This window comes from Sinocyclocheilus grahami, unplaced genomic scaffold (assembly GCF_001515645.1).
Source record: "Sinocyclocheilus grahami isolate Dianchi unplaced genomic scaffold, SAMN03320097.WGS_v1.1 scaffold596.1, whole genome shotgun sequence".
Classification (NCBI taxonomy): domain Eukaryota; kingdom Metazoa; phylum Chordata; class Actinopteri; order Cypriniformes; family Cyprinidae; genus Sinocyclocheilus; species Sinocyclocheilus grahami.
The window spans coordinates 1-8,768 of record NW_015505775.1 but is presented as its reverse complement, the minus strand read 5'-3'; positions in this window follow the sequence as shown (position 1 = coordinate 8,768).

Sequence of the window (8,768 nt, the reverse complement as noted above, 5' to 3'; positions counted from 1 at the left end):
TTTGGGGTACAAGGTACAGGGATGATGGTGGAACATTTGAAGCAGGAGGGAACTTCACACAGCTCCAGGGATCTGTTGAAGATCAATGTGAAGATGGATGATAGCTGGACAGCACAGGCTTTGAGGCAGGCTGGAGAGACACCGTCTGGGCCTTTGGCTTTCCTTATCTTCTGCTTCCTGAAGACTTTCATACATCCTTTTCACAGATCTTGAGTACAGGCTGAGAAACAGTAGGGGGAGGGAGGGGGAGGGTATTGATGGCTGCGTTGTGAGACGGTCAGAGTTTGTGTGGGGTGTCAGACCAGTCTTTTCAAACCTGCAGTAAAACGCGTTCAGGTCTTCAGCCAGTTGTTGATTGGCCTCAGTGCTGGGGGATGGGGTCTTGTAGCTGGTGATGGCTTTCAGGCCTTTTCACACTGATGTAGAGTCATTACTTGAAAGCAGTTTTTTTTAGCTTTTCAGAGTAGTTTAACTTTGCCACTCTTATCTCCCTTTTCAGTGTGTATTTGGCCTGTTTGTACAAGTCTTTGTCCCCACTCCTGTAGGCGTCCTCTTTGGCCTGGTGAAGCTGTTTGAGTTTTGCACTGAACCAAGGTTTGTCGTAGTTAAATGTTAAATAAGTCCTGGTGGGAACACACATGTCCTTACAGAAACTGATGTAGGATGTCACGGTGTCAGTGAGCTCATCCAGATGCACAAGCACATGAAATCTCATATGGGAAAAAGTAATAACTCACCTGAAGAAGCAGAGCATTTGGGATGATCATCCTCATACTTTGCCATATTTCCCTGAACAGTATCTGTGAGACAGATCATGCAGATGACACAAAATTATCTTATGAGATACTTTGTGAATGATAAGCATATGTGTTGTAGGGAATATCTATTGTCTCACCTAAGAATATTGCGTATGGCTGGCCTGAGTTGAAATAACTCTTATCAGGGCTTTCGGTCATCTCATCCAGACAGTCACCTGAACAATGTGAATTTGAATGATCAAATTAGCTTAGCCAGATTCAATTTAAGCAAAAAAAGTTTTTAAATACTCACCAGACATTCTGACACACTGAACTTTCTGAATGAGTGGACTCTTGACTAATTTTCAACAAAATAAATTAGACATTCAAAAACTGCAAAGAAAATTAGAAAGCTGATTTTGCTAAGTTCCTTAGAAAAGTTAAAACACAAGCTTACCATGGTATATGGGAGGTTTGGCCAGTTGAACATTCTTTTTCTTCAGACCAACTCACTTCATTGCATTCATTGACTTCTTCAAATGCACATAATCTGTTTATCACATGAAAATAAAGTATGATCACCTAATTTTTTATAATAATAATAATAATAATAATTCATTACATTTATATAGCGCTTTTTCTAGGCACTCAAAGTGCTTTACATTGTGAGGGGGTATCTCCTCATCCACAATCAGTGTGCAGCATCCACCTGGATGATGCGACGGCAGCCATAGTGCGCCAGAACGCCCACCACACACCAGCTTATTGGTGGAGAGGAGACAGAGTGATGAAGCCAATCAGTAGATATGGGCATGGTTAGGAGGCCATGATGGTCAGAGGCCAATGGGCGAATTTGGCCAGGATGCCGGGGTTACACCCCTATTTTTGGCATTACAAACCCTTCAATGTATACACACCTGGTTTGCACCTCAGGAAGTTCTTTAGAAGTCATGTGATGTTGTTGAAGATCATGAAATTCAGAGAGGAAGAGATAGAAATTAGTAGCTTTATGTACATCAATACATTAAAGCAGGGGTTTTCAAACTCGGGGCAGGGGACCCACAATGGACCTTCAGAGGGTTCTAAGGGTCCCCAAAAAATTCTGACAAAACAGACAAAGCAGAATTATTAATATATTCAAACAGTGTTATGGTCATTTTTCAGTTCTTGATACATACATTTTTTTTCTGAAATGTTTATATTCATTTTGTATCTTTAGTAGGGGATTTATAAGACAGTATGTAAAGCTGATATAAAACTAATACATTTGAACTAAAATGTTTATCTTTAGGTTTACATGTCCAACATTAAGTATGAAATGTTTATTTACAGAAACTATATATACAGTATATATATAAATATAACAGGAAAGGGGTCCTTAGATAAAGGTTAATCATATATGGGGGTTCTTGGCATTATAAAGTGTAAAAATCCCTGCATTAATACATGGTACATGGTAATACATTGTATGTACATTAATACATGGATTTATCGTTTGTATATATGTGTGTATATATTTAAATCACATGAGGAAGAAGAGCTTTTGGGATCATCCTCATCTTTTCTCACACTTCCCTGAAGAGTATCTGTAAGACAGATCATGCAGAAAATACAACTTTAGTTAAAAAGTTACAACACTCGCCAGACATTCCAGACTGAACTTTCTAAATGGGTGGATTATTGACTAATGTTCAACAGAAGAAATAATAAAATATTTCAAACCTGGAGTGAAAAATATAAAACTGCTTTAGAGAGTTCGGAGTTCTTCATAAATGTTAAAACAGGCTAACCATGGTATATAGGAGGTCTGGGCAGTGGAACATATCTTGTCTTTGGACCAGATTGCTTCACTCCATTCCCCGACTTCTTCAAATTCATATAATCTGTTTATTACATAAAAATAAAGAATGATCACAGAGTTATGTCTATTTTTTTCTGCATACTGTTGAAGATTTTTATTAATCAAAGTATGAATTAATCAAGCATAATCAAGACGAATCTAGCCACTTTTCTTCCATTATAAACATATATGCCTGTGTGTAAAAACAGCCTACGAGGCAGAAAATCCAGCCCCTTAGATGAGAAACATCTGGAAAAATAAAAGTGGGCTTTCTTTCTTTAACATAACAAGACTTGGGGGGGCCCCTTCTCTAGGGAGATATCGAATTTATATGCATAGAGAAAACTGTATGGAAATATACCCCATGCCTTAAAGTCAAAACTGTATATAAAGAGAAGCAGAAAAACATTCTGGAGATGTTTTCTGCAGAGAACTTCTCGGCTTTGTTCTTCTTGAAATAAAGTCTAACTTCTGGAAAGAAAACCCCAAGACTGAGTGTGATTTCTCAGAGCAGCAGCAGATGACGCGACAAATTGGCGACCACGAAGGGACTGGAAAAGAGCAGCAGAGTGGACGACCACTTTGGGCTGGGTTTTGGAGAGCAACACACAACAACAGTGGCCACCGAACGGTAAGCAATTTTGCTTATATAATTAGTGTGTGTTGTTTGCCGGTCTGCCCTTGGTTGTAAGGACATTTAAAATCTGCTCTTCCAGAATTAGAAAAAAGGGGGTTTTATTCCAGAAGAAATAACTGCATGCACAGATTTGGTTTACTGTTAGGAAGGCCTTGAAAGGTGACTTAAATTGAAACTGGATGATGTAGGTAGAAATACATTACATGTAATGGTCTGTGTTTATTGTAGTCGGGACCTAAAAGGATAGCAACAATGAAGCAGATTTAGTAAAGGAAAGTGTGCAAAGTCCTTTGGATACCACTCTGTAGGAGAGGAAAAGTACAGACGGCTGAACGGAAAGGCAAAAATCCCTGCTGGGCGCTGATTTTTTACTGAGTTGAGGGAGATTAATCAGTGAAAGAGCGAGAGCACTGCAGGTCACTCAAGGAAGAGTGTAGTGTTTTGTTGTATGAGACTGAAACTGTGTCTGTGTCCATATGCATGTCTGTATGAGTGATGGTGAATGTATGAGAAAATAAATAAATTCCGTATTGGGTGGGTACAAGCTGCGCACCCCTCTTGGCAGAGTGTGGACACAGCTCTTGCCACACCCGAGAGGGATGAATGAATGATTAGCCCTGTATAAATAAAGGAAAAAAATATGAATGAATGATTAGCCCTGTATAAATAAAGGGAAAAAGAATGAAAGAATGAGCCCTGTCTGAATAAAGGGACGAGAAGTGTGAATGTGTTTAGGAAAATAATATCAATCAAAATTGAATCAAGATATTTTATAGGCTTTTGCTTTTTGATGTCTATGTGAAAGAGAAGGAGAAAATTTTCAGAGATCAGTGCAGTAGAAGTGAGATCAAGGTACTAAGTTAAATAAGTATATTAAAATATAATTATAAGTGTGGACAAAATAATAAAGAGAAGTAAAGTTAAATAAGAAATTATTATTAGAAATGCATACATACTGAGTGATTGTAAAACAGAGTTGAGACTATCAATTCATGCAAAAAAAAGAGTAAATGCATCACACACAATAAAAAACAAAATTCAAAGATGCATGTCACAGAATAAAGACTAAAATTAGGAGAAATTGGTTAAAATAGTTAAATTAAAATTGAATTGTAATATTATAGGAAAAGGTATGGCAGCCACTCCGGTGGAAATATTAGGATTAAAATATCCACTGTGTAAAGAGTTAATAAACAAGATATCAAACAAATGGCAGAAGAGAACAAAATCTGGAGACAAAGTGGCCACAGGAGGGGACATTTGAGGTAACATTGTATGAGGAAATCAAAACTCTGATAAAAAAACATAAAACTAAGAGTATCAGTAAGAAACGAGAAAAAAGAGAAGCAAAAAGGGAAAAAGAGAAAGAAGTGATAGCCATGTTTAAAAAGGAAGGGGAGGACATATTAAAAAATATAAAACAGGCCAGAAAAATACTGAAAGAGGCAGACAAAAATATGAAGAAAAAGGAAATATTCTTTTCTGAGCCGCCCCCCTATTTGCCCACAGAGGGAGAGTTCCCAATCCTCAAAGGAACAGTAGAAGTAACTGAAGAAATGCAAATGAAAGGGCCAGTAGAGTTGGAAGAAAAAAAAGAACCAGCTGTAAAAACAGAGGCAACAGAGAAAAGAAAGTGAAGAATATTTACAGATGGATTGTTATAGACAGGCACACATAGCGTTAGAAAAGATGAAAACAAACCAAGATAGAACAAAATTTGAGGAAGTGTTAGAAGAAATAGAAGAGAAAATTAAAGAATCAGGAAAAAAGATACAAGAGGTAAATAGATTGGAAAGAGGGAGAAGTAAGTTGTTTGACAGTACTGAGGATGTGAATGGAGGGGAGGAGTTATTTGATAGCGGAAAATGGGAACAGGGCAGAGAAAAAGGGACACTCAGATCACTGGCTGCACAACTCCCAATTTTAATCAAGGGTGCGCAGGGACAGTATGTCCCCTGGGCCTCACAGGACCTCGAGGGGCTGGTCACTCGCCTCCCAAATCATTTGAGGGGGCTGGCAAATGGATAAGGGTATTTGAGGAAGAAACTATGGGCAAACGTTTGGCTGTGGGGGACATTAAAGCGTTACTGGCTAAAATAGTAGGAGGGGTAAAGATGGATGAAATTCTTCAAACAACTACTCTGGACAGAGCAGTGAACTCTCATAATATGGATGGAATTGTTTTTGATGCATTCCATCCAGCAGTGTGGCAGGCACTGCGTGCGGAATACCCAATCAGACTGGACCCTAAATCATTAAAAGGACAAGCGCTGGGGGACACAGAAAATCCAACCACATATGTCCAGAGACAGCTGAAAAGGTGGAAACAAGAGACTAAAGGGAATCCAGAAGAAGACCCATTAATGGCAACATTGTTTAGACATGCTGTGATTGATGCTATGCCGCCAGCCGTAAAAAGCAGGCTGGAGGATGTGGTCGGTTTAAACTCTAAAACGCACAAAGAGTTTTGTGACCACGTGTCTCATGCCGTAGAACAATACAGAAAAATTTGCAAAAGCTCAAGAGTCAAGAGAAAGAGCTACGGCGAAAACTAACTCATTTATAGCTTGAAGAACTGACAAACAAAAATAAGAAAAAGAGTCAAGCTTCAATAAAGAAAGAAGAAGCAGAACAAATGACAATGATGTCTCCAGTAAATACTCCACAACCTACTATTCTGTCAAGTACACCTAAAGCAGTCCCTCCAAACGCACACCAGATCCCAGTACCTATAATTAATGTTTATACTCAACAGCCAAGACCAATGGGATGGAGAAAAAAAACAATACAGAGAGGCCAGCGAGGAAGAGGCAAACCTTTTACTGGTCCTCCAGGTGTATGCTGGGCATGTGGACAGCCCGGACATAATAAAAATGACTGTCCCACCTATCCATGGCAACAGTACCCTCAGGGTGGAAGGGGGGAGAGCTGGCAACAGCCTAACCGAGGTACTTCACAGGGCCCAGTTAACCCTTGGGGAGGTCCAAATCCAGGCTATTAGGGGTGCCCAGAGAATCCTACAGGGGAGAGTCAGCTTCCAATTTTAACAACTAAAGCTGATCAAGAGCCTATTATGCAAATTAAGATGGAAGGAAAAACCACACCCATGATGCTAGACACAGGTGCTGTCTATACCTGTTTAAATTTGAAATATGCCTAACATCTCCCCTTGTCTGGAAAATTTGCAAAGACAATAGGTTTCTCGGGAAAAATGCAATTAATTCCAATGACAGCTCCAGTGTGTCTACAAACGAGAAATCAAAGTATAACAATGCCAGACTCCTATCAATTTGTTAGGAAGAGATGCATTATGTAAATTAGGGCTACAAATTTGGTGTTCTCCAGAAGGAATATATATCGATGCAATAGGAACAGAAACACAAATGGTGGTTGCAGAGCCAAAAGCTAATGTCTATTGGATAGGACAGATAGAACAAGATGTGAGACAGACAGTCAGTAAGTCAGTAACATTTATTGAAGCACAAATTCCTGAAGCACAGATACCAAAATCAGAATTTCATTGCACAATGATATATGATCCAGAGAGAGATGGAAAAATAGAACAAAAATGGCAGGAAGAAACAAAGGGGCAACAAATTGAGATGGTCTCCCAGTACATAATAATAGGTAAACAGGGAGCAGCTTTAAATATACCAGAAGGTGAATTTGTTAAAAAATGGTTCAGTGTAACTAATTCGGTTCCACATATTGCAGTATATGTAGAAAAAAATTGGGAAGCAAAAGATTTAGGATAAATGATGAAAAAGGCAGAACAAAGCAAGTGGGAACCAACAGAACATCCATTGATTTTTCATTCAGCTGACAAAAATTATATCAAAATTTTGTGTGCTACCAGTTTGCTGGGAATTCCTCAGGAAGTAGTTATCGGTCAAAAGAAAATGACACAGATGACTACAACATCCAAAATAATAAACAAAAATGAGACTGAGTTATTTAAGGAAATGCAGCGTCAGGTACCAACTGAACTATGGTCTCAACATGACACAGATATAGCATTAATAAAATCAGCAAATCCAGTAAGAGTACAACTTAAGCCAGATGCACGTCTGCCCAGAAAAGCACAATACCCTTTGCGTCCAGATGCTGAAGCAGGAATAAAAAACACTATTGAAGGTTTAGTGAAGTGTAGCGTCTGGACCACTCAAACACACAATATATATTTTGTTAGCTAGATTTAACAAATACTCTGTAACACCCCAGGAAGCCGAACAGGCCCCTGGTTCCATGGCAACCCTGACACCCGATACATTTACGACCACCTGGAATTTGGGTGAAGAAAATTGCTTCCTTGCCCATAAGGAAAATCCACAAGGGAAGGACTTTTCTTTGCTAATTAATTAATAGGAAAACCTTTCTACTAAGAATCTGACGTTTTCCTCAGGTGTAGATCTGCTGAATATCAAATGGTTCCATAAATTTCATTCCTTATGTCTCTTCTCTGTGCTGAGTTAAGCTTGAACCCTTTCCTATACCAACTATATGCGTGTGCGTGTGTGTGTGTGTGTATGTGTATGTTAGACCAGTTTATGTGTTTATGTAGGATGTTAGACCAGTTTATGTGTTTATGTAGTATGTTAGACTAGTTTAAGTGTTTATGTAGTTAATAAAACCTTACTTGTATCACACTTGACGTGTTCATTGTTTGCTCATGACCGGAGTCACTAATCATGCAGATTTACGCTACAAGCTTTGTAGAATTGTACAGTAAGAAAGTTATTTCCCTTAACCAGGAAATTAATGTTCTTAGAATTGACAAGACAGTTGACCCTGAGAGGTCAGCTAAATATCTACAGCGGATCTAAAATATTCATAATTAATTATAACTAGTTATGATAAATTAGTCATATTTCCCATGAGCTGATTCGTTACATGATTGGTGGAGAATGCGGGGATGATAAAACGAAAGTTATGAGTTTAAACACTGTCAAATTAAAAGTGTGTGCGTGATAGTCCAGGTTAAAATAGGGCGTGACTTGAGATGCGTTGTTGTGTCCCTATTTGCTGCCTTGTTTAGATGCAGATAAAGTGGGGATTTGAATTGGTACCGCTATTATGATTGGAAGAGTCTTTATGTATTTCATGCTTAATGGTATCAGTGTAAGGTTAAACTGATTTTAGCAAAGGAACCCTAATTTCAGTATTAAAGCATAAATCTGTTCTGACAAAGCACAAGTCTGAATCTCAGCTCAGCGGCATTTCCAAACTGGACCATAATGTAATATGCTTTAGTGAAGAAATCACAAAATTGCAGTATTGTTTAAATTGTTTCTCTGAAGAAGAAATCTCAGTACAGTTATATCAAGGTAGATGTGAGCATTGCTCCTCTTTCTACAGCATAAAGGCTTTATAGTTTATAATTAGATTGAAGCAATTCATCTACACTTTGACTGCATATATACAAGCCTAGCAACCTGGTGGTCATTACTTTGTTTCACTCGCTGAGTGAAATTAAAGGTGTAAAACTGTATTAGTATTCATGTGTGAGGCCGACATAACTACATATTTATTTAAACCGGTTTTAACTTACAGTAAA